Source organism: Anas acuta, chromosome 11, assembly GCF_963932015.1.
Source record: "Anas acuta chromosome 11, bAnaAcu1.1, whole genome shotgun sequence".
NCBI classification, from domain to species: domain Eukaryota; kingdom Metazoa; phylum Chordata; class Aves; order Anseriformes; family Anatidae; genus Anas; species Anas acuta.
The window spans coordinates 6903851-6912402 of NC_088989.1; positions in this window are offsets into that span (position 1 = coordinate 6903851).

Sequence of the window (8552 nt, forward strand, 5' to 3'; positions counted from 1 at the left end):
TGCCATTAAAATGAAGTGAGGCTTACACATGAGTTTGGGCTCAGGCAGTTTTAATGTTTATTAACTATATAATTAATATAATAATAAGTAGTTTATGGTGCTATAGTTTATTTTATATAAATACATATAAAAATAGTATATTTTTTATTCACTAATATTTATTAACCCCCATATTCCGGCAGAATTTAGTGCCCAAATTACTTTGCATATCTGGGCCTATGGGCACGAGCAGACAAGCTCTGGCCAGTCAGCAGAAAGTCAGCAGAAAGTAGTGCATGCCCCAGTGCTTCCATTTCAGAGCAAATCAGACATCTCTGCATAAACCCATTTCAGTGAAAACGGGAGGTAAATCAACGCACCCCACACTGAAGCAGCAGAGATGAACACCCACCAGCAATGTTGCTGGCTGTCTGGGCAGGTGTGGGGGAGTTGAGGAGGGCTGTTATCCTCAGCAAATCTCTGTCAGCGTGCAAATTGCAAATCCTGCGTTTCAAAGAGTTGTCTGAACCTCAAGATGTTGAAGCTGAAATGGAGGCGGTTTCTTCTCTTCAAGGAGACTTATTTACTTTAATTTTGCAACAAATATTTTCTTAAAAGAGAACTTTTGGGGAGGTTTGTTGCAGCAAGAGGGAGAGAAGAGCGGAAAATGGTCTGCTGAGAAATACTTTGGTCGAGTGTTTTCTTTGGTCATATCCAACCAATTGCAAATTGGTGGCATTGTGCCTCAGCCAAGGTTGTTGGGTCCATTCCTAGGCTGATGGGACTTTGGTGCTTTCTGCAAGAAGTCAGGCTTGTATGGAACAGGAATTAGACATTGCTTATGTGGCTCTCACAGACCAGGCTTCATCTCCACTCCTGTGTCATCTACAACCAGTCTTAACTTTCCTTCTTCTGCTGTTTTTCAGAAATTTCAGTCTTCAGATTTTCTGCCTGTCATTAGAGGACTGAGGTTAAGTGACGTTAGCTTGCATTTGCTGTGAGCTAAGGGCGTACATTTGGGTGTATTTGGGGCTGAGCTTATCTGCAGTAATTTGTTGAGTCAGGAAAACTGGATGGTGAGACTGTTCCTCCAAGCTGCTGCCTTTAAGTATGAATGAGATCCGTTGAATTGGTGATCTTGCTTCTGTCTGAGGGTAGTCGGAAACAGGAATGTCTGGGGGAGGAAGTTGGCTGAGGCTCATTCCATATGTGCTAGAGAAAATATTGATTGGATACGGAAGCAACTTGGAGAGTTTCTTGAGGACTCGGGCTTTTGTTCTACATAAACGAGCAGTTTTTGCTCATTGTTTCTCAGTAAAGTTCTTCTGGATCCTGTTTTTGCTTCTAAGACTCCAGTTTGCTTTGGGGGACCCCCAGGCAACTTCTTTCCTCTCTATTTGATCCAACAATTGTTGCCACTGCTTTGAAGTGCTGAGTCTGCTGGCAAAGCCCTTGTCTTTGTAACCTTTGAGCTGCAGTTGTGCAACGCGGGGCTAAAGTCCAAGAGCACGAGGCAGTTGTACAGTACAGCACCAGGGACGGTCAGTACGGTCCCCTCCTATTCCTCAGTGGAAACGGAGGTCCCAACCACAGGCATGGAGAGCTGAGGAGAGGGCAACCTCGGGACACAGACAAAGCCAAGAATCACTCTCTGAAGGAGCACCAAAGTACCACGTCCTGTGGGTTTCCAGATGTGACATAAAAAAACTAAAAGCGGTTGTAAGATTTATGTGGCTGATTCACAGTACTGACTTCATTATTCTGTGAAATGTACTGAATGGTTAGAAGATGTTTAAAGATGGTCCCAGTGTGAGTTATTAACATGGTATTAATAGCAGTAACAGAAAGAAAAGACCATAAGAAAATATATGGCATATGTTTCTTGTCATGCGTTCTTATTTTCTTGCTGAGGTGGCTGTACTGTTGAGGATGCATCAGACATCTGTTTTCCTTCTCCAGTCCCTTCTGTGTTTGAAAGGATAACTGGATGGGACAGGTATTTTTAGACAAAATACTGGGGATGTCAGAAAGAAATCTTCTTGCTGGAACCTTAGAGAAAAAGTCTGAAACAGGTCCTCAGTGGCCCTTATAAAGTATCCCTTTATACAAGTGATACTTGATATCACTGAATATACATTTGCTACCCTGAAAAGCTTAGTTTTTAATAAGAGGAACTGCTAACTAAACTTTCCTAATGTGTGGCATGCATTGGCAAAAACATTTTCTTTTCCCTGCCTAATTAACAGGATTGAAAGTTGACTACAACCGAAGCTCCTTGTGCCTTTGGGACAGCTCGGTCTGGAAGTTTTCAGTTTAATTGTGCAATAACAATGCAAAAATATGCAAATGATAAACAACTCTGAGGTGCTTAACACGGCAACACGCACACAGTTTTGATTCTCTAGAGCCTGTGTTGAGAGCCCAGAACAAGCCAAGCCTGCACAAGGGACCCTGTACCTATGGGGTGCATCGCAGCTGGGCTGCCCTTACACCCACGGTCAGTGGCCTAAATGGGTGGGCACGCAGATCTGCATCGCTCCCGAACACATGTGCACATCTCTGGGACATCCCAGAGCCTGCATGGGTGGGTTTTCCCCGTGAAGATTTCCAGTAAGGAGGAACTCTTCGTTTTGCTGAGAGCAGTAACTAACACTGCCATCCCCTGTGTCATTGCACCGACTCAAATATTTTAGCCTGAAGTTCTGTCTTCGAGATTAAACTCTGTATGCAACTAATATTAATATTTATGACCATTGCTTCTGTTATAGCATTGCTTCAACGTATGGGAAAAATTCATGTCCCTCTGCTTACTACGGATTTCATTCATTAGGATGGCTCTCCTTATTTCAAATAAGATTTAATATGAATAGCTCCTTCTTCTCATATAGCTTCATGGTCTTTCCAAATTACTTATCCTTTTTACTGACATGTATTACAGCAACGCAGTTTCATGATTTTCACCTCAAAATTTCTTCTGTAAAAACAATGTGCTCAAATTCAGTAGGAAGAAATGGACATGCACTGGCTTCAGGTTTAGACTTGTTTTAGTCCCTGTTTCATTGAGAAAAATTATCCATAATGATAGCTGTTGGGAGAGAAGAGTCGAGTGAATTTCATAGTAAAATAATGAATGAGTAAAGAGACAAGCAGACTGTCGTTATGGGCTTCATAAAAAAAAAAAAAAGAAAAAAAAAAGGTTGTATGTTTGATTTTACTTTTGTCCAAAATGAAGTCTGGTTTTCAGTGTGTGTTTGTACTTATGGAGATGTTTTGTTTTATGTTTTCCTGCTCACCTTCCTACCTGAATTATCCCGTGGCTGCTAACACCTCATGATTTATATCACTGTCTTGGTATATCTCTTTTGATAAAGTGGCATATCGTTGATTCCTTTATTTTCAGCATGCTCTTTGTCTCTATCAACTCTTACTGCAAGCCGCAGCAATTCATTCTTTCTCAGTCTCTGGTTCCTACAAGGTCTTGTACTAAAGGCAGGATGCTGTGAGATTTGGGGCTTCATTTATCACAGCAGAATTGCATCAACAGTTTTGCAGCAAAGTGGAGAAGCTGGGAAAATACTGAGAAGCTGCACAAGCAGATTTCATACATCAGGCTCTATTAGCAAAAAAACAATTTTCCAATTTTGCGCAAAAACAGAGCAACTTTTGTTTGCATGGAGTCCTGCCAAACCCACATTAATCGTATTTAATTTGCTTGCTTGGAGCCCAGATGAAAATGCTTTTCAAATAATTAGTTGACTGCAATCATGGAGATCCTGATTCAGAAAAAAGCCTTGCTCAGGAAAGCATACAAGCATGTGCCTGAGTTATGTTGAAGTCAGGGATGTAATCATTTAATTAAGAACCTTTCTGAGGTCTGGAATGTTCACTGGAGTCATAATGACCAGCATTGTCTCAACTTATGCCAGAAAAAGCACCACTTGTGGTCTACTGATTAATGGTTTTCGTGCTTTTTCTATCCTTGGCTTTTTCTTAACCATTTGGACAAGGATCTCCACTGCCAAGACTTGCTCCACACGTGCTATCAAGTGGCAAATCCTCTTTTACACTATGAGTGCATTCAAAACCTGGCTGTGCCTCTGTATCCAGTTATTGGCCTCTCCCTGCCCATGATGTTCCTCTTCGTGGTGTCTTCCTAATGCGTCTCTGCTTGCTGTCTGGGGATGGAAACTGGATCTAGTCTGGAGATGTCCATTCACCTAATTGCGTTAGATGAATTATCCTTTCTCTCTCTTGTTAGCCAGTAGCAAATATTCAGAGGGTTTCTACATTTTATTTTGCCACATGGTCCTTGTGCTGGGCAATGTTCCCAGTCTTGCCATGGTGTTCCATGGCTCAGGCTCAGGTGTGTACCAGGCTGGTAGGACATCCTGGCATCGTGGGCATCAAGAGATCCTGGCTGAGGGGGCTCAGCATGAGCTGCAGGATGCAGACCAGAAAGGTGCACCACATGTACCCTCAGGGAATCCTGTGCTGTCGGCGAGCACAATTTTGTATTGAAATTAAGGTGCCAAAAACCAGGTGCACAGAACAGTGTGGGGTGGTCCAAGTAAAACAGTGTTTCCATAGCAATGAAGTAGTTATGTACTGCGTGAATGGTCTGAAGTTCAAAGAGAATCAGAAGGAGAAGCTGAAGTTTGAGTATTTTCTGTGGTGTAAGTGGACCAGAAATACTGAGGGAAAGGCAGATTTTGCAATAAAGATAAAACCAAGTGCATAAAAATCCATTCTCTTAAAAAATAATTTTAAAAGGCCTGTCAGAATGATAGTCAGGGTAGCATTTAGCTCTTGATGACTAAGGTAAGAACAAAAAGACTGCAAAAAACAAGCAAACTGGAAAGGTAAACAGCTGAAGAGAGATTTCCTGCAATAGATAGCAAACAGTTTTCCAAATGTTCTTATATTTTGCCAAAACTTTAAACTTTTGAAAATTCTACCTTCCTATAAGCTTGTCCACACAGATACACAAAAGCAGCCCACCCTTCAAGAGTAACTGTGGTTTTCCTCTGTCAGCACCGCACAAAGAAAAATGGCAGTGGAAATGTTTCAACGTGGAATGAAAATACGAATGCTGTAGATAAAGCAGCAGAGAAGTGACGAGGAAATGGAAAAAAACCTTGTGCTGCTCTCCTTTTCCCCACACACGCTCGTTTTCTTTCTTTGCATATTTAGCAGGGTTAAAACTAGGTCAGACCCTACCAGCCATGTGCTGGGGCTGCTGCCCGTTTCCAGGGCTGCTACGAGGTACCCGCTAGGGCTGCCGAGCCTGATCCTGCTCTGGAAGACCACGGCGTAAATTGGAGCAGCCGCAGAGGCAACAGGAATGGAGAAGCTCATGCCCTGCAGACCCAGCCTGATCCTTACGGCGTGATCTTGAAGGACCAGGGTTGTTTTTTTGTGTGTAAATAGGACTTATCCTTACAGCAGGAGTCAGGGACAAGATGTGCAAGCATTGACACTTGTGCTGGGCTGAGTACAAGGCTGCTTGACCACGAGCTCCTTGGTTTCCAGGTCGCTCTGCAGCTGGTTACAGATTTATTTATTTATTTATTTTTAACTGAAATGGGGTTTAAAGGGCAGGCCAAGGCCCAGTAACTAAAGCTCCATAGGTCTCTGAAATGAACCCATCTTTACAGACGAGCGTAAATCCTGGTATGCTGACACTGCAGCGATATATTAGTCCTGACAAATGGACCCTTAACACATCAGGGTCGATATTGACAAGGTGAGGGATTTAGTTTTTCTTCAGAAACAGAGAAGAAGTCGATGGGAAGGGAGGCCCTCCCCCAGCGCGCCTCTGAGAAGCTGCCAACACAAATGCACCCCATAACTTCTGCTTCTTGTGAGAAACTTGAAGGGCACAGAGACTTTGTGTACCAGGCTAGCGAGAATGTGCCTGCTCTTCTTTGGATGGGACTTTATTCTTTTTGTCTTTTACCTTTCTCTGGTGGCTAGTAACTTGAGATTTGTGTGGCTTGGCTCAAGAATAACGTGGGGGCTGGCATGGGGCTGGGGGCAGCTCACCCACCCCTCTCTGCACAAGGACAGAGGCATCTTGCAGCCAGAGCCGTGATGGTTCTGAGCAGATTCCTGCTTCCACATGAGCTGGTTGGTCCCTCAACACCTGCTACGTATTTTGTATGATACGTGCATGTACACAGCCCCAGTCCTCCCGCTCAGGATTTTCCACATGCTACATGCACCACAGACTTGTTTTTTTCCTCCCACCACCGAAAAAGTGAATCTGAAGTGTTCCTTCAATCAAGATTTAAATCCACCAGCTCCTCACCTAACTGCAGGCTGCTCCCCCGTGTGCTCCCAGCTCTTGGCAGCCTTTGGCTGTGGGTGTCCTTCCCACCTCAGTAGTCTCTGATGCTGCTTGCTAATCCCCCGTGGCATAGGGGTGAAGGGGGAGATGGCTTTTCTAAACTCCCTGACCCCTTTGAGTGACAGTGGTTTGGTTTTTCCCCCCATGAAGCATGTCCCTTACAGCAGCTTAGCCTTTGAAGTGGATTGGGTCTGGACATGGGAAGCAGGCTTCAGGCAGGGTAGGAGCTCCTCAGCTACTGGGCTTAGGGGAGGAGAATACAGGTGGGCTGCCAAAAACAGCAGTGAGCTCAGAGCCCAGCAAGAGGCGGGGATACCCCTGTTACATGTGCTGGTGGCCAACACAATGCACCCCCTCCATGGGACTGGGGATGGGCATGTTGGAGGATGCTTCAGGCATCCACAGGCAGCAGGAACCTGTGCCCCTACCCATCCTCACTGATGAAAAGGAACTCCCCAAAGCACAAGGACCCTCTGACTCTTTTGGACCTGACCAGCAAAGCCACGTCCCTGGGGTGAGGCCCGAATCTTCCTCTGTGCCAGGCATGGGGGCATCAGATGCTTCCAGGAAGGTTATAGTTGAAGTTCCCTATCAGGCACATGTGTTTATCTTGGAGAGCTTGAAGGAGTTATGAATCTGCCAAGTGCATATCAGGCCGAGGTGGAGAGCAGAAGAACAATCATCATCGCTGTGGCAGGCCATATATTATGGCTGGCTTGCCAGGTTGAAGTGTGAATGCAATTTGTCTTTGTGTTTGCTTTAGTGAGGGATAAGAGACTGTTTTGCTTGCTCAGGTGTTTTGAGTCTTTTAACTCAGTTTTTGTCTTGCTGGGTTTGGGAATTATCTCCTAAGTGTTTGTGCATTCCTCCTTCTGAAACTGGAGGTTATTTGTGTGTTTGTTCAGAGTGAAGCAGGTCTGCTTTACGTGCTACTACTTCACTCTCTCATTGATTGCTTTGCTGCTGCTGCAGTTTGGGAGGGGAAGCAGCACAAAGAGGCTGAAGTGGTGTTTCTGTGGGGGGGGATGAAGCACAAGAGCGTGCTGTTTATTCAAGAATTTGTTGCCATGTTTGTTGAGGCAAAGCTGGTTCATATACGTCTCCTCTGCTGCTGCAAGTGAAAGGGACAAAAAGCAAGCATTCCAGTTCAGGTTAGAGGGCTTGTTGGCAGGAGTGACACCTGACAGGGAGGCAAATAGGAGCAGTGGCAATAAGAAAGCCATACAGTGGCAAAAAGTTTGGCCTTACTTCTCGAGTAAGCTGTCTTTCTGCTAACATGGCTGTCTGCTACGGGATCAGAAGTCATTTCATCTGGCCAGGGCAAGGAGCACAGGTCTGCCGGTCCCTGTCCATGCAGTCATGCCTGCAGTGTGATGTTAATGCTAATGTGCAGCTGGTAATACGTTATTGAGAGTTATTGAGTTTGACACTGACAGAGCAAAGATTTTGTAGGATATCTCCAGACACTCATCCTGCAGGGAGAAGGAACCACTCCATAATATTTCACTACCTTGAGATGTCACAGAACATTCCCTCCAAGTGGCCTGCACAAGTGGCTGGATGGGTAGAGGACTTTGTTTCTTCCTTCCCTGGGAATAATTCATCGGCTGACAGCTGTGCCTGCGAAATGATGAGGTGCGTCCCTCAGAAACAAGCCCTGACGATCCACTCAGCACCCAATTCGGTCGCACTGCATCTGTGCACTTGTCGTGGCTCTGTTATGCAACCTCTGCGCCTCTACCCACAGTCTGCTGACATTCATTTATTCATTTGATTTCAGCTCTGCGTGCAGCAACCACTGTCATTTCCATATTACGAAAGGAGGCTGGGAACATGTTGACACAAGGCTTGGGCTCTTGTCTGTGCTCAGATGGCAGATGGGGAAAGCTCTGCACTCATCAAGGAAGAGAGGGTATTCAAGGACGTTTTCCCTTTGGACTGAGGCTCTGTTGGGAGAGGTGAGCAGAAGGGGGGCTTCCGTTCCATGAGAAAGGCTGGAATAAATATTTTGTCCTATTTTTGCGAAGTAAAATTCCAGCTTGCATGACTGGGAAGAGACCAGAACATTGTAACATTCCGTACAAACACAACCAAATTGCTCTGATATTTCCGAAACAAAAATGAGCATGAAAGCTCCAGCAAGAAGTAAATCTTCTTGCTCTGGATGCCCCAAAGGAGTCCTGTCACCCACAGTGAGGACGAGAAGCAGCAGTGGGGCTGTAGAACA